Source organism: Oncorhynchus nerka, linkage group LG14, assembly GCF_034236695.1.
Source record: "Oncorhynchus nerka isolate Pitt River linkage group LG14, Oner_Uvic_2.0, whole genome shotgun sequence".
Lineage (NCBI taxonomy): Eukaryota > Metazoa > Chordata > Actinopteri > Salmoniformes > Salmonidae > Oncorhynchus > Oncorhynchus nerka.
The window spans coordinates 91,994,075-92,015,699 of NC_088409.1; positions in this window are offsets into that span (position 1 = coordinate 91,994,075).

The window sequence follows — 21,625 nt, forward strand, 5'->3', positions numbered from 1 at the left end:
TTTGAGGAATCTTAATTATGAGATTTCTGTTTTTGAATTTTTTGAATTTTCAGAATTTGGCGCTCTGCACTTTCACTGTTGTCATATCAATCCTGTTAACGGGATTTCAGCCCTAAGAAGTTATCTTCATAAATCTTCAATAATGTTCCAACCGGAGAATTCCTTTGTCTTTACAAATGAAAAGGAACACAGGTCAAACTCTCACGGGCGCAAGCGTGATCAGCTCCTGGCATTCTGCCAGACCTCTGGTTTAAACAGCTCTCTTTCTCTCCCCCTTCACAGTAGAAGCCTGAAACAATCTTCTAAAGTCTGTTGACATCTAGTGGACGCCTTATGAAGTGCAATTTGATCACATAGACACTGTATATTTGATAGGCAAAGAGTTGAAAAACTATTTCCCACTTCCTGGTTGGATTTTTTTTCTCAGGTTCTGTTATACTCACAGACATCATTCAAACAGTTCACTAATAATATGCATATATTAGCAACTGGGACTGAGTAGCAGGCAGTTTAGTCTGGGCACGCTTTTCATCCAAACTTGAAAATGCTGCCTCCTATCCCAAACAGGTTAAATTAAGGAGCCTTTTGGACCTAGACTTGGCGTACTTGGCTATACGCACTACCCTCTGTAGCGCCTTGTGGTCGGAAGCCAAGCAGTTGACATACCAGTCAGGATTCTCTTGACGGTGCAACTTTAGAACTCTTTGAGGATCTGAGGACCCATGTCAAATCTTTTCAGTCTCCTGAGGGGAAATAGGTGTTGTCTTGCCCTCTTCTTGACTGTATTGGAGTGTTTGGATCATGATAGTTTGTTGGTGATGTGGACACCAAGAAACTTGAAGCTCTCGACCTGCTCCATTACAGCCCGTCGATGTGAATGGGGGCGTGCTCGTCCTCCTTTGCCTGTAGTCCACAATCAAATAAAATACTATTTATTTATATAGCTATTCTTACATCAGCTGATATCTCAAAGTGCTGTACAGAAACCCAGCCTAAAACCACAAACAGCAAGCAATGCAGGTGTAGAAGCACGGTGGCTAGGATAAACTCCCTAGAAAGGCCAAAACCTAGAAAGAAACCTAGGCAGGAACCAGGCTATGAGTGGTGGCCAGTCCTCTTCTGGCTGTGCCGGGTGGAGATTATAAAAGAACATGGCCAAGATGTACAAATGTTCATAAATGACCAGCATGGTCAAATAATAATAATCACAGTAGTTGTTGAGGGTGCAACAAGTCAGCACCTCAGGAGTAAATGTCAGTTGGCTTTTCATAGCCGATCATTAATAGTATCTCTACCGCTCCTGCTGTCTCTAGAGAGTTGAAAACAGCAGGTCTGGAACAGGTAGCACGTCCGGTGAACAGGTCAGGGTTCCATAGCCGCAGGCAGAACAGTTGAAACTGGAGCAGCAGCACAGACAGGTGGACTGGGGACAGCAAGGAGTCATCATGACAGGTAGTCCTGAGGCATGGTCCTAGGGCTCAGGTCCTCCGAGAGAGATTGAGAGAAAGAAGGAAAGAAAGAAAGAAAGAAAGAAAGAAAGAAAGAAAGAAAGAAAGAAAGAAAGAAAGAAAGAAAGAAAGAAAGAAAGAAAGAAAGAAAGAAAGAAAGAAAGAAAGAAAGAAAGAAAGAAAGAAAGAAAGAAAGAAAGAAAGAAAGAAAGAGAGAATTAGAGAGAGCATACTTAAATTCACACAGGACACCGGATAAGACAGGAGAAGTACTCCAGATATAACAGTGACCCTAGCCCCCGACACATAAACTACTGCAGCATAAATACTGGAGGCTGAGACAGGAGGGGTCAAGAGACACTGTGGCTCCAACCGATGATACCCCCAGACAGGGCCAAACAGGCAGGATATAACCCCACACACTTTGCCAAAGCACAGTCCCCACACCACTAGAGGGATATCTTCAACCACCAACTTACCATCCTGAGACAAGGCCGAGTATAGCCCACAAACATCTCCTCCACGGCACAACCCAAGGGGGGGCGCCAACCCAGACAGGAAGATCACATCAGTGACTCAACCCACTCAAGTGATGCACCCCTCCTAGGGACGGCATGGAAGAGAATCAGTAAGCCAGTGACTCAGCCACTGTAATAGAGTTAGAGGCAGAGAATCCCAGTGGAGAGAGGTGAACCGGCCAGGCAGAGACAGCAAGGGCAGTTCGTTCACCTTCACACTCCTGGGCCAGACTACACTCAATCATATGACCCACTGAAGAGATGAGTCTTCAGTAAAGACTTAAAGTTTGAGACCGAGTTTGCGTCTCTCACATGGGTAGGCAGACCATTCCATAAAAATTGAGCTGTAAATGAGAAAGCCCTGCCTCTAGCTGTTTGCTTAGAAATTCTAGGGACAAATAGGAGGCCTGCGTCTTGTGATCGTAGCGCATGTGTAGGTACGTATGGCATGACCAAATCAGAAAGATAGGTAGGAGCAAGCCCATGTAATGCTTTGTAGGTTAGCAGTAAAACCTTGAAATCAGCCCTTGCCTTGACAGGAAGCCAGTGAAGGGAGGCTAGCACTGGAGTAATATGATCACATTTTGGGGTTCTAGTCAGGATTCTAGCAGCCGTATTTAGAACTAACTGAAGTTTATTTAGTGCTTTAGCCGGGACGCCGGAAAGTAGAGCATTGCAGTAGTCTAACCTAGAAGTAACAAAAGCATGGACTAATTTTTCTGCATCATTTTTCGACAGAAAGTTTCTGATTTGTTTCTGCAATGTTACGTAACTGGAAAAAAGCTGTCCTTGAAACAGTTTTGATATGTTCGTCAAAAGAGAGATCAGGGTCCAGAGTAACGCCGAGGTCCTTCACAGTTTTATTTGAGACGACTATACAACGATCAAGTTTAATTGTCAGATTCAACAGAAGATCTCTTTGTTTCTTGGGACCTAGAACAAGCATCTCTGTTTTCTCCGAATTTAAAAGTAGACATTTTGCAGCCATCCACTTTCTCATGTCTGAAACATAGAATTCTAGCGAGGGCAATTTTGTGGGTTCACCATGTTGAATTGAAATGTACAGCTGTGTGTCATCCGCATAGCAGTGAAAGTTAACATTACGTTTTCGAATGACATCCCCAAGAGGTAAATATATAGTCAAAACAATAGTGGTCCTAAAACGGAACCTTGAGGAACACCGACATTTACAGTTGATTTGTCAGAGGACAAACCATTCACAGAGACAAACTGATATTTTTCTGACAGATAAGAACTTGTGTAGACCAATTTGGGTTTCCAATCTCTCCAAAAGAATGTGGTGATCGATGGTATCAAAAGCAGCACTAAGGTCTAGGAGCACGAGGACAGATGCAGAGCCTCGGTCTGATGCCATTAAAATGTCATTTTCCACCTTCACAAGTGTAGTCTCAGTCCTATGATGGGGTCTAAAACCAGACTGAAGCATTTCGTACACATTGTTTGTCTTCAGGAAGGCGGTGAACAACAGCTTTTTCATTTTTTTTGAGAGGAATGGAAGATTCGATATAGGGCCGATACTTTTTCATATTTTCTAGGTCAAGGTTTGGCTTTTTCAAGGGAGACTATTACTGCCACTTTTAGTGAGTTTGGTACACATCTGGTGGATAGAGAGCCGTTTATTATGTTCAACATAGGAGGGCCAAGCACAGGGAGCAGCTCTTTCAGTAGTTTAGTTGAAATAGGGTCCAGTATGCAGCTTGAAGGTTTAGAGGCCATGATTATGCTCATCATTGTGTCAAGAATTATAGTACTAAAACACTTGAGTGTCTTTCTTGATCCTAGGTCCTGGCAGAGACGTGCAGACTCAGGACAACTGAGCTTTGGAGGAGAGGGGTGGAGTCCGTAATTTGCTCTTTTCCTCAAAGAAGTTCATGATTTTATTACTGCTGAAGTGAAAGCCATCCTCACTTGGGGATTGCTGCTTTTTAGTTAGCTTTGCGACAGTATCAAAAATAAATTTCGCAATGCTCTTATTTTCCTCAAATAAGTTGGAAAAATAGGATGATCGAGCAGCAGTGAGGGCTCTTCGATACTGCACGGTACTGTCTTTCTAAGCTAGTCAGAAGACTTCCAGTTTGGTGTGGCGCCATTTCCGTTCCAATTTTCTGAAAGCTTGCTTCAGAGCTCGGTTATTTTCCGTATAAAAGGGAGCTAGTTTCTTATGGCAAATGTGTTTAGTTTTTAGGGGTGCAACTGCATCTAGGGTATTGCGCAAGGTTGAATTGAGTTCCTCGGTTAGGTGGTTAACAGATTTTTCTCCTCTGACGTCCTTGGGTAGCCAGAGGGAGTCTGGAAGGGCATCAAGGAATCTTAGGGTTGTCTGAGAATTTATAGCACGACTTTTGATGGTCCTTGGTTGGGGTCCGAGCAGATTATTTGTTGCGATTGCAAACGTAATAAAATGGTGGTCCGATAGTCCAGGATTATGAGGAAAACCATTAAGATCCACAACATTTATTCCATTGGACAAAACTAGGTCCAGAGTATGACTGTGGCAGTGAGTAGGTCCGGAGACATGTTGGACAAAACCCACTGAGTCGATGATGGCTCCGAAAGCTTTTTGCAGTGGGTCTGTGGACTTTTCCACGTGCATATTAAAATCACCAACAATTAGAATATTATCTGCTATGACTACAAGGTCCGATAGGAATTCAGGGAACTCAGTGAGGAATGCTGTATTTGGCCCCGGAGGTCCGTAAACAGTAGCTATAAAAAGTGATTGAGTAGGCTGCATAGATTTCATGACTAGAAGCTCAAAAGACGAAAATGTTGTTTTGTTTTTTTTGTAAATTGAAATTTGCTATCTTAAATGTTAACAACACCTCCGCCTTTGCGGGATGCACGGGGGATATGGTCACTAGTCTAACCAAGAGGTGAGGCCTCATTTAACACAGTAAATTCATCAGGCTTAATCCATGTTTCGGTCAGGCCAATTACATCAAGATTAAGATCAGTGATTAGTTCATTGACTATAACTGCCTTTGAAGTGAGGGATCTAACATTAAGTAGCCCTATTTTGAGATTTGAGGTATACGATCTCTTTCAATAATGGCAGGATTGGATGAGGTCTTTATTCTAGTGAGATTGCTAAGGCGAACGACTCCATGTTTAGTTTTGCCAAACCTAGGTAAAGGCACAGACACGGTCTCTATGGGGATAGCTGAGCTGACTACACTGACTGTGCTAGTGGCAGACTCCACTAAGCTGGTGGGCTGGCTAACAGCCTGCTGCCTGGCCTGCACCCTATTTCATTGTGGAGCTAGAGGAGTTAGAGGCCTGTCTATGTTTGTAGATAAGATGAGAGCATCCCTCCAGCTAGGATGGAGTCCGTCACTCCTCAGCAGGCCAGGCTTGGTCCTGTTTGTGGGTCAGTCCCAGAAATAGGGCCAATTATCTACAGTTTCTATATTTTGGGAGGGGCAGAAAACAGTTCTCAACCAGCGATTGAGTTGTGAGACTCTGCTGTAGAGCTCATCACTCCCCCTAACTGGGAGGGGGCCAGAGACAATTACTCGATGTCGACATCTTTCTAGCTGATTAACAGGCTGAAGCTATGTTGCGCTTGGTGACCTCTGACTGTTTCATCCTAACATCATTGGTGCCGACGTGGATAACAATATCTCACTACTATCTACACTCGCCAGTTTTAGCTTTAGCCAGCACCAACTTCAGATTAGCCTTAACATCGGTAGCCCTGCCCCCTGGTAAACAGTGTATGATCGCTGGATGGTTCGTTTTAAGTCTAATACTGCGGGTACACCGGATGAGCATTCCTACAGCATTTCCCTCCAGAAGCCATGAGAACGTTGTCCGGCTGCGGGGACTGTGCGAGGGGATTTGTACTAACGTTACTATCTGTACTTACTGGTGGCACAGACCCGTTTCATCCTTTCCTACACTGAAATTACCCTTGCCTAACGATTGCGTCTGAAGCTGGGCTTACAGCACAGCTATCCTCGCCGTAAGGTGATCGTTATTCTATATATTATGAGTACAGCGACTGCAGTTAGAAGGCATCGCGATAATGTTACTACTTAGCTTCGGTTGTTGGAAGTCCTGACGAACCACGTTGAGATGAAGAGTCCGGAGCGAAAAGTTGGATGAAAAAAAAGTTGAGTGAGGGAAAAACTAAAAACATAAACGATATTTAAAAGTAAAAACCGTAAAGTTGTCAGGTAGCAAAGTTGGCAACAAAACGCACAGCAACACGTTAACAAGTCTGCAAGTTGTGACCGGAAATGACGGTGCTAGGCAGTCTCTTCTGCTGATGTGTGTGGGTCTGGTAGGCATCATGTTAATCACCAATCAGCTCCATTGTTTTGAACACATTGAGGGATATGTTGTTTATCTGGCACCATACTGCCAGCTATCTGACCTCCTCCCTATGGGCTGTCTCATCGTTGTCAGTGATCAGGCCTACCACCGTTGTGTCATCGACAAACTTAATGATGGTGTTGGAGTCGTACTTGGCGACACAGTCATGGGTGAACAGGGAGTACAGAAGGGGACTAAGCACGCACCCCTGAGGAGCCCTTGTTTTCAGGATCAGCATGGCAGATGTGCTGTTACCTCCCCTCAGAAAGTCCAGGATCCAAGTTGTAGATGGAGGTGTTTAGTCCCAGGGTCCTAAGCTTAGTGATGAGCTTTGAGGACACTATGGTGTTGAACGCTGAGCTACAGTGTTGAACGCTGAGCTGTAGTCAATGAATAGCATTCTCACATAGGTATTCCTTTTGTTCAGGTGGGAAATGGCAGTGTGGCGTGCAATAGAAATTGAGTCATCAGTTGATCTGTTTGGACGGTATGTGAATTGGAGTTGGTCTAGGGGTTCTGGGATGAGGGTGTTGATGTGAGGCATTACTAGCCTTTCAACACACTTAATGGCTACAGACGTGAGTGCTATGGGTTGCTAGTCATTTAGGCAAGTTAACTTGGCTTTCTTGGGCACAAGGAACTGTGATGTTCGGCTTGAAAGACTCGGTCAAGGACAGGTTGAAAATGTCAGTGAATACACTTGCCAGTTGGTTAGAGAAAAGTCTGAGTACACGTCTTGGTAATGCATCTGGCCCTGCGTCCTTGTGAATGTTGACCTGTTTAAGGTTTTACCCACATCGGCAATGGAGAGCACACAGTCGTCCGGAACAGCTGTTTCTCTCATGTATGCTTCAGTGTTGCTTGCCTTGAAGCGGGCTTTGAAGTCATTTAGCTCGTCTAATAGGCTCATGTCGCTGGGTAGTTTGTGGCTGGGCTTCCCTTTGTAACCCGTAATAGTTTGCAAGTGTTGCCATAACAGACGATCGTTAGAGCTGGTGTAGTAGAATTCAATCTTAGTCCTTTATTGACCCTTTGCCTGTTTGACGGTTCTTCGGAGGGCATAGCGGGATTTCTTGTAAGCGTCGGGATTTATTGTCCTGCTCCTTGAAAATAAGCAGCTTTATCCTTTAGCTCAATGCGGATTTTGCCTGTAATCCACGGCTTCTGGTTGGGATATGTACGCACGGTCACTGTGGGGACGACGTCATCGATGCACTTGTTGATGAAGCCGGTGACAGGTGACAGATGTGTTATTCTCCTCGGTGGCGTGGAATGAATCCCGGAACGTATTCCAGTCGGTGCTAGCAAATCAGTCCTGTGGTTTAGCGTCGGCAAAATCTTACCACTTCCGTGTTGAGCGAGTCACTGTTACTTCCCACATCCTGTGTGCTTGTGCTTGTGTGAGATTATGTGTGCACACGTGGTGTGCGTGTGTGTGTGTGTGTGTATATGTGTGTGTGTGTGTGTGTGTGTATGTGTGTGTGTGTGTGTGTGTGTGTGTGTGTGTGTGTGTGTGTGTGTGCGCACGTGTGTGTGTGTCTATGTGGTAAAAGTACACGCCATTTTCAGCCTCTCGCTCTGACTGCGTCAACAGTGAAATTCTAATCTCACCTGGTCCAATCAACAAGCTTGACCTTTCACCTCTCATCAATGATATTTGTTGAGCTTTTGAAGGCTTCCAACTGCCTATTTTCAGGAAGGAACATTACAGAATATTCTGTAAATATTCTGTATCGAACAGACATTCTTTTCAGCATGAGGAATGGAATTGTGTCTTCTCCATAATGTTCATTACATCGTTCTATCTGACATGTTGTCACGACTATCACCGAAGGTGGCTCCCCTTCCCGTTCGGGTGGCGCTCGGCGGTCGTCGTCGCTGGTCTATTAGCTGCCACTGAAGGTGGCTCCCCTTCCCGTTCGGGTGGCGCTCGGCGGTCGTCGTCACCGGTCTACTAGCTGCTACCCAACCCTTTTCCCCTTTTTGTTTTGTTTGGTGTAATTGGTTTCACCTGTTCCTTGTTTGGGGTTTTGGGTTGGGGTTATTTAAGTTCAGTTAGCCCGCCTGTGTTCGTGCGGGCTTGTTTGCTGTCATTGATTTTCCGCTGTACAGCGTATGTACATTTTGGAGTGTTTGACGCCTGTGTTCGGTGTTACCCTCTTTTGTTCGCTGTGATTGTTACGGAGTAAATGTTTTTTCCCGAATCCTCTGCTCTCTGCGCCTGACTCCACACCCATCACTCTTCGAATCCTGACACATATTCTGAACATTCAACCCTCCTGCATGTGTTTATAACCCCTGTGTCTTACAGGCATGTCTGGCTCATTGTGCTAAAGTGAATCAGATAATGAAGTCACATGAATTATACATTCTGAGATTGCTGTGTTCGCGGCCAATGGCTGATTTGGGAAACAAATATTTGGATAACATGGATTGGGGAAATCTCAGGTGGTGTTGCAATAAAGAGTGTGTCACCCCTGCAATACCCAAGACTTACAGTTTATGAGTGTTCGTATCCCAACAATTCAAAATGTTAATCATTGATCTGAGTTTTGTTAACTAAAATGTAAGTTTTGGCTGACAGTGAGAATTATGGTGCTCTGGGAACAGCGATATTGAGTAGAGGATTATTTTTTGTTTGGGAATCAAATGATGGATCACATTGGTCCATCACGTCAGTGCTGTAAATGAACCACATTTTCTGAGTGGATTGTCATCCTCATTCAACATGTACACCACCATACAGTAGCTATAAAAAGATTATCTCATTTTCATGTATGCATTTCAGTGTGAGCTGACAATGCAAAATGGATGTAAAAAAAACACACACACACGGACCACGCACCTACACCCCCCCCCACACACACACACACCTACACCCCCCAAACACACGCACACACACACACACACACACACACACACACACCCGACACACACACACACACACACACCCAACACACACACGCACACACACACACACACACACACACACACACACACACACACACACACACACACACACACACACCCAACACAAACACACACACACACAGATTCTGCTGTATAAGTGGAAGCAGGGAAAAGCACATTGGGGCGCTGGAAGTCATTAAGAAAAGCAATATTCTGCTGAAATTGCATCAGCGTTGTTGCTCGATAAATGTTTTTTTTACTTGTTTTCTATGGAGTCATATAACCTCCAACTGCTGCTATTCTTAGGAAAACATACGCAGGCAGAAACCAGTTCCCCGATATTGTATTTCTTTGTTGTTTTTCTATTTATTTATTTGTTGTTTACTTACTTTCTATTGACATGGGTATCAGGGACAGGAAATTGACTTTAGAGGGTGGAGTACCATAGTATGAGTCATAATACCCATTAAACCTAGCGGTCAAACAGGGAAATGGTTCCAATTGTTTTTCAACCATTTTTTTTTATCCGAAGGGGATTTTAGAAACAGGGCTGTTATTGGTGTAGGTTTACCCTGACTTGACCTTTCGAGAACCATGTAAACCTCTCCTGTATTTACCCCTCCCATGAAATGTTAATTAGCTGCTAATGTGTCCATCATAAAGAAATACAAATGCCATGAGGATCCGGACAACACTGCCGAATCAAGGCAAAGGTAAGAATATCTGGATTAACTATCTAATGTTAACGAACTAAATGCATTTATAATAGACAATTCTGTGAAATGTCTTGTTCAAGTTTTAAATTGAAACAATACCTGTGCAAGCGAAGGTGTCAAATGACGGGATGACGAGATGACATGCAGGAGCTTTCAGGGATGTGTAGTTTTGTATTTTCAATTGTGTGGTTTTGTTTTTTCGATTGTGTAGCTTCGAGTTGAATATATTGATAAAAGTCATGTTGTCCGAGAGAGATTTACATGGTTATCAAAACATTATGCCAGGGTAAGACTACACCAAACACAGTTCTTATTTTAAGTGTTTCTAAAATCCCCTATGGGAAGAAAATGTATGATGTTAAAAAAATTGGAACCCTTTCCCTGTTTGACCGCTAGGTTTTATGGGTATTATGACACCTCCACTGTGGGGCTCTATGGTGAAGCAATGATTCAGGTGCAAGGTCATTTGAGCTTTGGCCTTCAACCTTTAGAACAGTGTGGAGGCAACACAGATTTAGACTCAACCAAATTATTGCTGATCGATATACAATTAGAGAGACACCGAAAGACAAAAGTGAAAGTGAAAGAGAAATATGTAGATAACAAAGTTATACTTTTTTTTTATATATATGTATATATATATATATATATGTATATATATATATATATATATCATGTGAAGGATGACTGCATCAGTAGTGTGTAAAAACATGAGTTGCCTGTGTGTAAAAATGTTATTGATGCAGTAAGTACATGCCTCTGCAACCTACTGCCTTCTAATGTCACAGGGCAGAGGAGTTACATCAGACCACGCTAGAATGGACCTGAAGGCAGCATTTACCACACAATGAGAGCTTCAGGGGCATCGCTGGACCGTGAAGTACAGAGAAGGACAGATAGCATGAAGAGGTGTCAGTATACAAAGGAGGACTGAAGTCATTTCTAGAGCTATTTCACCCTGGGTCAGGTGGTCGGTCTTAAATAGACTTGAAGCGTAAAAATGAGCTTTAGCAGCATGAGAGAGAGGTTCAGCGGCGTGAGAGAGGTGGTTCAGCGGCATGAGAGAGAGATTCAGCATCGTGAGAGAGAGATTCAGCATCGTGAGAGAAAGGTTCAGAAGCGTGAGAGAGCTACAGCAGCATGAGAGAGAGGTTCAGCAGCGTGAGAGAGAGGTTCAGCAGCGTGAGAGAGCTACAGCAGCATGAGAGAGAGGTTCAGCGGCGTGAGAGAGGTGGTTCAGCGGCATGAGAGAGAGATTCAGCAGCGTGGGAGAGAGGTTCAGCAGCGTGAGAGAGATACAGCAGCATGAGAGAGAGATTCAGCAGCGTGGGAGAGAGGTTCAGCAGCGTGAGAGAGATTCAGCATCGTGAGAGAAAGGTTCAGAAGCGTGAGACAGAGGTTCAGCAGTGTGAGAGAGAGGTTCAGCAGCGTGCGAGAGAGGTTCAGCAGTGTGAGAGAGAGGTTCAGCAGCGTGAGACAGAGGTTCAGCAGCGTGAGACAGAGGTTCAGCAGTGTGAGAGAGAGGTTCAGCAGCGTGAGAGAGAGGTTCAGCAGTGTGAGAGAGAGGTTCTGCAGCGTGAGAGAGAGGTTCAGCAGTGTGAGACAGAGGTTCAGCAGCGTGAGACAGAGGTTCAGCAGTGTGAGAGAGAGGTTCAGCAGCGTGAGAGAGAGGTTCAGCAGTGTGAGAGAGAGATTCAGCATCGTGAGAGAAAGGTTCAGAAGCGTGAGAGAGAGGTTCAGCAGCGTGAGAGAGCTACAGCAGCATGAGAGAGAGGTTCAGCAGCGTGAGAGAGAGGTTCAGCAGCGTGAGAGAGAGGTTCAGCAGTGTGAGAGAGAGGTTCAGCAGCGTGAGACAGAGGTTCAGCAGCGTGAGACAGAGGTTCAGCAGTGTGAGAGAGAGGTTCAGCAGCGTGCGAGAGAGGTTCAGCAGTGTGAGAGAGAGGTTCAGCAGCGTGAGACAGAGGTTCAGCAGCGTGAGACAGAGGTTCAGCAGTGTGAGAGAGAGGTTCAGCAGCGTGAGAGAGAGGTTCAGCAGTGTGAGAGAGAGGTTCAGCAGCGTGAGAGAGAGGTTCAGCAGTGTGAGACAGAGGTTCAGCAGCGTGAGACAGAGGTTCAGCAGTGTGAGAGAGAGGTTCAGCAGCGTGAGAGAGAGGTTCAGCAGTGTGAGAGAGGTTCAGCAGTGTGAGAGAGAGGTTCAGCAGCGTGAGAGAGGTGGTTCAGCGGCGTGAGAGAGAGGTTCAGCAGCGTGGGAGAGAGGTTCAGCAGCGTGAGAGAGAGATTCAGCATCGTGAGAGAGGTTCAGAAGCGTGAGAGAGAGGTTCAGCAGCGTGAGAGAGCTACAGCAGCATGAGAGAGAGGTTCAGCAGCGTGAGAGAGAGGTTCAGCAGCGTGAGAGAGAGGTTCAGCAGCGTGAGAGAGAGGTTCAGCAGTGTGAGAGAGAGGTTCAGCAGCGTGAGAGAGAGGTTCAGCAGTGTGAGAGAGAGGTTCAGCAGCGTGAGACAGAGGTTCAGCAGTGTGAGAGAGAGGTTCAGCAGCGTGAGAGAGAGGTTCAGCAGTGTGAGAGAGAGGTTCAGCAGCGTGAGACAGAGGTTCAGCAGCGTGAGACAGAGGTTCAGCAGTGTGAGAGAGAGGTTCAGCAGCGTGAGAGAGAGGTTCAGCAGTGTGAGAGAGAGGTTCAGCAGCGTGAGAGAGAGGTTCAGCAGTGTGAGAGAGAGGTTCAGCAGCGTGAGAGAGAGGTTCAGCAGTGTGAGAGAGAGGTTCAGCAGCGTGAGAGAGAGGTTCAGCAGTGTGAGAGAGAGAGGTTCAGCAGCGTGAGAGAGAGGTTCAGCAGCGTGAGACAGAGGTTCAGCAGTGTGAGAGAGAGGTTCAGCAGCGTGAGACAGAGGTTCAGCAGCGTGAGACAGAGGTTCAGCAGCGTGAGAGAGCTACAGCAGCGTGAGAGAGAGCTACAGCAGTGTGAGAGAGCTTCAGCAGCGTGAGAGAGAGCTACAGCAGTGTGAGAGAGCTTCAGCAGCGTGAGAGAGAGCTACAGCAGTGTGAGAGAGCTTCAGCTGCATGAGAGAGAGCTTCAGCTGCGTGAGAGAGAGATTCAGCAACGTGAGAGAGAGATTCAGCAGTGCGAGAGCGCTTCAGCAGCATGAGAGAGAGCTTCAGCAGCGTGAGAGAGAGATTCAGCAACGTGAGAGAGAGCTTCAGCAGCGTGAGAGAGAGCTTCAGCAGCGTGAGAGAGAGATTCATCAGTGTGTGAGCGCTTCAGCTGCGTGAGAGAGAGATTCAGCAGAGTGAGAGAGCTTCAGCAGCATGAGAGAGAGATTCAGCAGAGTAAGAGATCTTCAGCAGCGTGAGAGAGAGATTCAGCAGAGTGAGAGAGTTCAGCAGCTTGAGAGAGCTTCAGCAGCTTGAGAGAGAGCTTCAATAGCGTGAGAGAGAGCTACAGCAATGTGAGAGAGCTTCAGCAGCTTGAGAGAGAGCTTCAATAGCGTGAGAGAGCTTCAGCAGCTTGAGAGAGACCTTCAGCAGCGTGAGAGAGAGCTTCAGCAGCGTCAGAGAGTTACAGCAGCGTCAGAGAGCTTCAGGAGGATTCAGAGAACTTGTCTCACTGTGCAGTTTGTGTGGCCAGTGTAGCCTCTCATTGATCACAGTGAATCCATTTCACACAGCTAGGCATACACTACGTGTTGCAGTGTAGTTTGGCTACACTTAACACACCACTCTCTTCGTTCTCCTATTTCTCTCTTCTCTACTCTATTGCACACGCAAGTATACATTTCTCCTGCTGGCAGCCTTACCATGACAATCTCTCACACACAATGATCTCTGGCATACAACCACAAAACAGCCTACTGCTGAGCATCTCTCTCTCTCCCTCCGTCTTCCCTCTCTTCTCTCTCTCCCTCCCTCCTCCTTCTCTCCTCATCTCTCTCCCTCCTCTCTCTCATCTCCCTCCCTCCTCCCTCTCTCTCCCTCCCTCCTCCTTCTCTCCCTCCCTCCTCTCTCATCTCTCTCCCTCCCTCCTCTCTCATCTCTCTCCCTCCTCTCTCTCATCTCCCTCCCTCCTCCCTCTCTCTCCCTCCTCCCTCTCTTCTTTCTCCCTGGTCCATGTTCGCTGACTTTAGTAATTTCACACTCATCTCCTGTCTCTCTGGCGATCCCTTTTTCATAGTTCTGGCCTAAAGCCTTCTGGTTGCCTTGGCGCTGGCATGAAGCATCCTTTACTGTGTGTGTGTGTGTGTGTGTGTGTGTGTGTGTGTGTGTGTGTGTGTGTGTGTGTGTGTGTGTGTGTGTGTGTGTGTGTGTGTGTGTGTGTGTGTGTGTGTATGTGTGTATGTGTGTATGTGAGTGTCTTTGTTTCAGTTTGTGGTCTGAAGCTTCCCCAGAACTCTGTTAGAAATTCTGCACTACAGAAATGAAGAGAAAGAGAGAGAGAGAGAGAGAGAGAGAGAGAGAGAGAGAGAGAGAGAGAGAGAGAGAGAGAGAGAGAGAGAGAGAGAGAGAGAGAGAGAGTTTTGAGTTTTTAAAAAACGTAATTTTTTACTCAAGTGTTAACATAAATAATGACACACTGCCTTTTCAGAAATGAAACAACAAATGTAATTCCTAAACAAAAATAATTACATAACATATACATTCAACTAATTTCATCAGCAAAGAATAAATACATAACATATACATTCAACTAATTTCATCAGCAAAGAATAAATACATAACATATACATTCAACTAATTTCATCAGCAAAGAATAAATACATAACATATACATTCAACTAATTTCATCAGCAAAGAATAATTTCCTCTCCTCTACAAAACAAAGCGCTCCTTCATAAGCCCACTTCTCCTCAAATAATAGGAGATATTTTACAGCTGAAAAGAACTCAAAATCTACTTTTATTCTTGCTTTCACTAATCCTTTAAAAACACATCTTACATCCTGCCCATATCCCGTTTCTATCTTATGTTTCCTACTCAGAAAAATTGACATCTTAGCGTGTCCCAAAATAAAATGTAACATTTGACATTTTATTTTCTGTTGTTTACTATATTGGATCCCCAAAATAAAAACAGTGTTATTGAAAAACTCCCCTACAGCTTTAAACAAAGAGTCCAGCATTTCCAATAGAGGTTTTATCCTCTCACACTCCATAAAACAGTGAAAAATGGTTTCTCTTATATTACAAAAAGGACATCCATCTCTAACATCTGAGTTAATAACAGATACAAAAGCATTAACTGCAATGATGCCATGTAAAACCCTCCATTGCATATCACCAGTACCCTTTAGTAACGGTGGCTTGTACAGTGCTCTCCATGCTGGCTTTACCTTGTCATCAACACCCTCCATTACATATCACCAGTCCCCTGTACAGTGCTCTCCATGCTGGCTTTACCTTGTCATCAACACCCTCCATTACATATCACCAGTCCCCTGTACAGTGCTCTCCATGCTGGCTTTACCTTGTCATCAACACCCTCCATTACATATCACCAGTACCCTTTTGTAACGGTGGCTTGTACAGTGCTCTCCATGGTGGGTTTACCTTGTCATCAATGCCCAATTTTACCCTCCATGGAGTATCTTTTCTATTTTTCAATTTATCTTTATTCAACACCTTGACACACGCCCTATACAAGTCCTTCCCATTCACCTCATCCAAACCCACCTCCTCCAACCCTCTCAAATCCAGCAATAACGCCTTTCTTTCTGACTCTGGGATATTTGGTGTAATCCCTAGTCTTGGAAATGAGACGTCTTCATCTTGTACCTTCTTCTTGTGGCTACTAAGCATACCCCATTCTTCCGCTGACAGAGCCTTCCTGCAGCTCCCCAGCATTTGTCCGACAATCCTTTCCGACCTCATCCCCAAATGTTCTGCCACCCGTCTTCCATCCATTAAGGCGGGCCCAGCCATGGCCATTAACTGTTTTAAGGTGATGATTTTCCCCTTCACCAGAATCTTGGAGAAATTTGGAACAGCTGCATTTGTACAATCCAGTCTTGCCCCATACACCAGAGGTTCCTCCAACAGCCAATGCACTGACTCCGCTGAAGTTCGTCTGGACACCTTCATTATGCTCCACACTCTGAGAAGGCCTCTGTAAAACGGAGGTACTCCCTCCCTAGAAATCTGGCTACTATCAACCAGAAATAAAGCCTTTTTTAAACCTAATCCTCCAACCCGCTGTAATATAAGACCTGCCACCCCTCTCCACACCACATTTTCCGGTCCATAAAGCAACCTTTGTATAAACTGAAACCGGAAAGCAGCAGCCCTACTAGCAAGATGTACAAGACCTTGTCCCCCCTCCTCTTTTGACAAAAACAAAACACTTTGTGGAACCCAGTGATATTTATCCCAAAAGAAATCCACAATAATTGTCTGTATCTTAGCCAGAAGGCCAGATGGCGGTTCTAAAACTGACAACCGATGCCACAGTGCAGAGGCAATCACATTGTTAACTATAATAGTGCACCCCCTATATGACATTCGAGATAGTAACCAACGCCATCTCCTCATCCTCCCTTCCCCCATTTCAACCACCCCACTACAATTTTTTTCCATAGTCCCCTCATCTCCTAGGTACACTCCGAGATACTTAAAACCTCCCTGACACCATTCTAGCCCCCCTGCCAAAGCCATGATCCCTCCAGACCATTCTCCAATCTGTAAAGCACAACTCTTTTCCCAATTTACCTTTGCAGAGGATATTCCCCTAAAACGATCAACCATTAGACTCAAGCTATCCACCTCCGCTTGATTTTTGACTAACACAACTACATCATCAGCATAGGCTGAGAGACGAATAGGAGGAATTTCCTCTGAAAGGTACACCCCTGCAATGCGACTTCTAATGCTATTTAGTAGTGGCTCTATAGCAATGGCATATAACATTCCTGACAAAGAACATCCCTGCCTAATACCTCTACACACTTTAAAAGGAGCACTCAAACCACCGTTAACTTTCAATACACTTTCAATGTCCCCATATATCACCTTTATCATGGCAATAAAACCAGAGCTGAACCCAAACACCTCAAACGTGTGCCATAAATATTGATGTTCAACTCGGTCAAATGCCTTTTCCTGATCAATTGAAATTAGACCAGCATCCAACCCAATAACCCTAGAGACGTCCAAAAAATCACGAATCAGAGAAATGTTATCCCCTATCTGCCTGCCAGGAACACAGTAGGACTGATCCGTATGTATGATTTGCCCCATCACCTCCCTCAGCCTGTTGGACAAAGCCTTTGACAATATCTTATAATCAGTGCACAATAAAGCCACCGGCCTCCAGTTCTTCACCTCCCTCGGGTCACCCTTTTTGGCCAGTAGGGTGAGGACAGCCCTTCTGCAGCTTATTGGTAGTAACCCTCCGGTTAGACTACCATTAACTACTTCTAACCAATCCTCTCCCAACATAGCCCAAAAAGACTTAAAAAAGTCAACGGGAAGCCCATCAATGCCTGGTGCCCTTCCATTTTCCATGCCTTTTAATGCAGTGTATAAATCCTGCAAAGACAATGGTTGCTCAAGCTCAACCTGAGCTTCTGCAGCCACCTTTGGGAGCCCATCAAAGAACTGCTGTGTCACTGTTTTATCCTCTTTGTACTCACACTTGTAGAGCTCAGCATAGAACTCTACTGCCCTCTTTCTAATTTCACTAGGGCTAGTGAGCTCTTGTCCAACAGCTGATTTGAGACAATTAAAAAAAAATCTTTGTCCATTCTTTTTCTCTAAACCAAAGAAAAATTTGGATGAGGCATCCATTTCAGATATTCCCTGAAACGTACTTCTCACCAGTGCCCCCTGTGCTCTGATACCCAGCAGGTCTGCCAATGCAGCTTTTCTCCTCTTGAGGGCCTGAGTATGGCCTCGATCTCCTGTGGTCTCAACCAATGTCATGAGTTCCACTATTTCAATCTCTAGGGCTTTCATTGATCTGGTGATATCCTTGGTGACATTCCTCGTGTATTGATTACAAAATTGTTGAATCTGGATTTTCCCTATATCCCACCACTGTTGAAGGGATACAAAACTGGCCTTTTGAGACCTCCACCTCTCCCAGAAAAAACTGAAACAGTTCCTGAAGTGAGCATCACTCAATAAAGTTATATTAAAATGCCAGTATGCGCTTTTGGGTTTTACATCGTTAATGAACACCACCTCTGTTATTAAACAATGATCAGAAAATCCCACTGGGGTTATCACACTTGATTTACAGACCTGAGATTGATGCTCAAAAACATAAAACCTATCTAACCTGGCCATAGAGATGATGTTCTCTCTCACATGCGCCCAGGTGTACTGCCTTGTTCCTCCATGTTGACTCCGCCAAATATCAAACAGTTCATGTGTTACAATGAGGCGTTTTAAAAAAGTCCTTGAGGCTATATGAGGTTCTTGGTGATTTCTATCTAAATCGCTAACTGTGCAGTTAAAATCCCCAGCAATAAATAAATAATCTTCTTTGTTACATTTCTCAATGGTATTTGATAATGTCTCTAAAAAACATACCCTCTCAACTGTCACCACTGGGGCATATACATTTATCAGACACATAGTGATGTTTTCATACCTTGCTCTAACTTTTAATAACCTCCCCTCAACTACCTCTTCAACCTCATATGACAAAGGCAAAAACCCTTTTGAGAACAAGATAACCACACCCCCACTTTTTGAGTTTTTATGACTACACACCACTGTCCCGCCCACTCCTATTGCCACATAACTTCATTTTCCAAATTACTATGCGTTTCTTGTAGAAAATGTATGTCACTTCCCTTTCCCCTAATTAACTCATACACCATGGCTCTTTTTTTAACATCTCTTGCCCCATTTACGTTTAAAGAAGAAATCTTAAAACTGCTCATGGATGAAAAAAATATACAGAGGAAGATACAGCCACCACATCTCTTTACTGTCACGCCCTGGTCTAAGTATTTTGTGTTTTCTTCATGTATTGGGTCAGGCCAGGGTGTGGCATAGAGTTTTTGTATTGTGGTGTGTTTTGTCTTGGGATTTTGGAATGTGTGTATAGTGGGATTGTAGCTTAGTGGGGTGTTCTAGGAGAGTCTATGGCTGTCTGAAGTGGTTCTCAATCAGAGGCAGGTGTTTACCGTTGTCTCTGATTGGGAACCATATTTAGGCAGCCATATTCTTTGGTTGTATTGTGGGTGATTGTCCTGTGTGTCTTGATGTCCTGGTTAGAGGTTAGTAGACACTTGTATAGGCTGTTTTCGGTTTTCGTTTTGTAGTGTTAGTGTTTTGTTGTGTGTTACGTTTGTTTATTAAAGATGAATCACAATAGACACGCTGCAGTTTGGTCCGACTCTCCTTCACCATTAGAAAGCCGTTACATTTACAGAGTTAAAACTGCAACTGAACTCCTTCATTTTCTTTAGAATTTACATCACTTATCACTCTCGTGACCACTTTCTTGAGTCTAGCAATTTCAGGGCTTTTCAAACTTCCCCCTGTAATTTTTGACGTCAGAAACTTTGCTGATTCAATAAACAATTCACGTTCAGGGAAAAAATCAGTTACATTGTAATCCTGCATATATTTCTTCCCTTTTGTCAACTTCAGAAATTGACGTATCTTCTCGATCCCATACCTCCCTTCCACCCCATTTATCTCACTATATTGTTGTGACGCATCAGATGACTCACTCTCGCTATCCTCCCCAGAAAACTCCATCTCTACAACTTGTTCATCGTCAACTGATTTATCAATCTCTACCTTTCTCTTAGAATTAGACCCTTCACCACCCCTTAAATTCTTCCTTTTACTCCTTGGTATTTTGAAAACATCCGCTTCCTTTTCCGTTATTTCAATCTCCTCTTGACCTCCAATTTCATTTTCCAGCACCACCTCAGCGACGGCAGTCGCAATCTCACCTACTGTTTCCCCTCCCTCTTTGTTCTGATCTACCACAATTGCCCCCGTATCCACAATGCCTTCCTCTCCTACTTTTCCAACCACATCTGCCCACCTTCTCTCTTCCCCTGCACCCTTAGCATGTTCATCCCTTCGCGGTGGTGCGTTAGTTGCACCCGCACTAGAGCTACTACCAGGCTCAGCGCGCTCATTCTCGGGACAACTACGCACCAAATGCCCTTCTCTTCCACAGCCAAAGCATTTCATTGATTCAGTAGATGCATAGAAGACATAATCAAATCCATCAATCTTAAAGCTGAATGCTAAATTCAGTTCTTCTCCGTCCTTTTTTAAAATCATATGCACTTGTCTCCTATGAGACACGACATGTTTCAACAACGGAGATTTGCATCCAAAAATAACCTTCTTTATTGTAGATACGATTTGACCATGACGAGATAACTCTCGCTCCAACACTTCATCTCTAACAAATGGTGGCACGTTAGAAAGCATAACTTTCTTTGCCGGATTCATAAGCGGAAATACCGGCGTCTGTGTCTCCCGCAACACAACACCCCTCTCAACTATCTTATTCACCTTTTCAATTGAATCTAAGAATATCACTACAGCGCTATTCATCCTTGAGGCTGATTTGATGCTATCATACCCAATGATAGCACCCACAGCCAAGCTACATTCTTCCACTGAACACCCGGCCGCAGCAGGAATCTTTACTCCATGCCTCCGACTAAGTTTTTCAAACTCTACACTTCCCCGAGTGGCCATTGCAACCAGCCCCACCCGCTGATTGTGCCCTCGCGAAAAACCAACCTCAAAGATCCCACCACCCCTATACGTGCTTAGTGATAGTTAACCTCTTGCTCCTACCTGACACGCAGGCGTCCCATCTAGACATCTGGAAATGCAAATGCCCTACGCTAAATGCTAATAGCACTCGTTAAAACTCAAACGTTCATTAAAATACACATGCAGGGTACTGAATTAAAGCTACACTCGTTGTGAATCCAGGCAACAAGTCAGATTTTTAAAATGCTTTTCGGCGAAAGTATGAGAAGCTATTATCTGATAGCATGTAACACCCCAAAAGACCCGCAGGGGACGTAAACAAAATAATTAGCATAGTCGGCGCTACACAAAACGCACAAATAAAATATAAAACATTCATTACCTTTGACCATCTCCTTTGTTGGCACTCCTAGATGTCCCATAAACATCACTATTGGGTCTTTTTTTCAATTAAATCGGTCCATATATAGCCTAGATATCGATCTATGAAGACTGTGTGATCAAGGAAAAAAATAGCGTTTTATAACGTAACGTCATTTTTTTTAATTAAAAAAGTCGACGATAAACTTTCACAACACTTCGAAATACTTTTGTAATGCAACTTTAGGTATTAGTAAACGTTAATAAGCGATCAAATTGATCACGAGGTGATGTATATTCTATAGGGGTACGTCTGGAAATAATGTCTGGGTAAATCTCAACCAAAATATCCGGTCGGAGACCGGAAGAACTGCGCTGCCTCGTGTCCGTTTGACCAAGAAACAAATCGTAGGCAAATGACAAGACTGTTGACATCGTGTGGAAGCTGTAGGTATTGCAACCTCGGCCCCATTTAATGTGGTTCACCTTTAACAATGGGTTGAAGTGGCGCATGGATATATTTTCAGATTTTCCTGCACTTTTCGATGAAACGCACGTTCTGTTATAGTCACAGCCGTGATTTAACCAGTTTTATAAATGTCTGAGTGTTTTCTATCCACACATACTAATCATATTCATATACTATATTCCTGGCA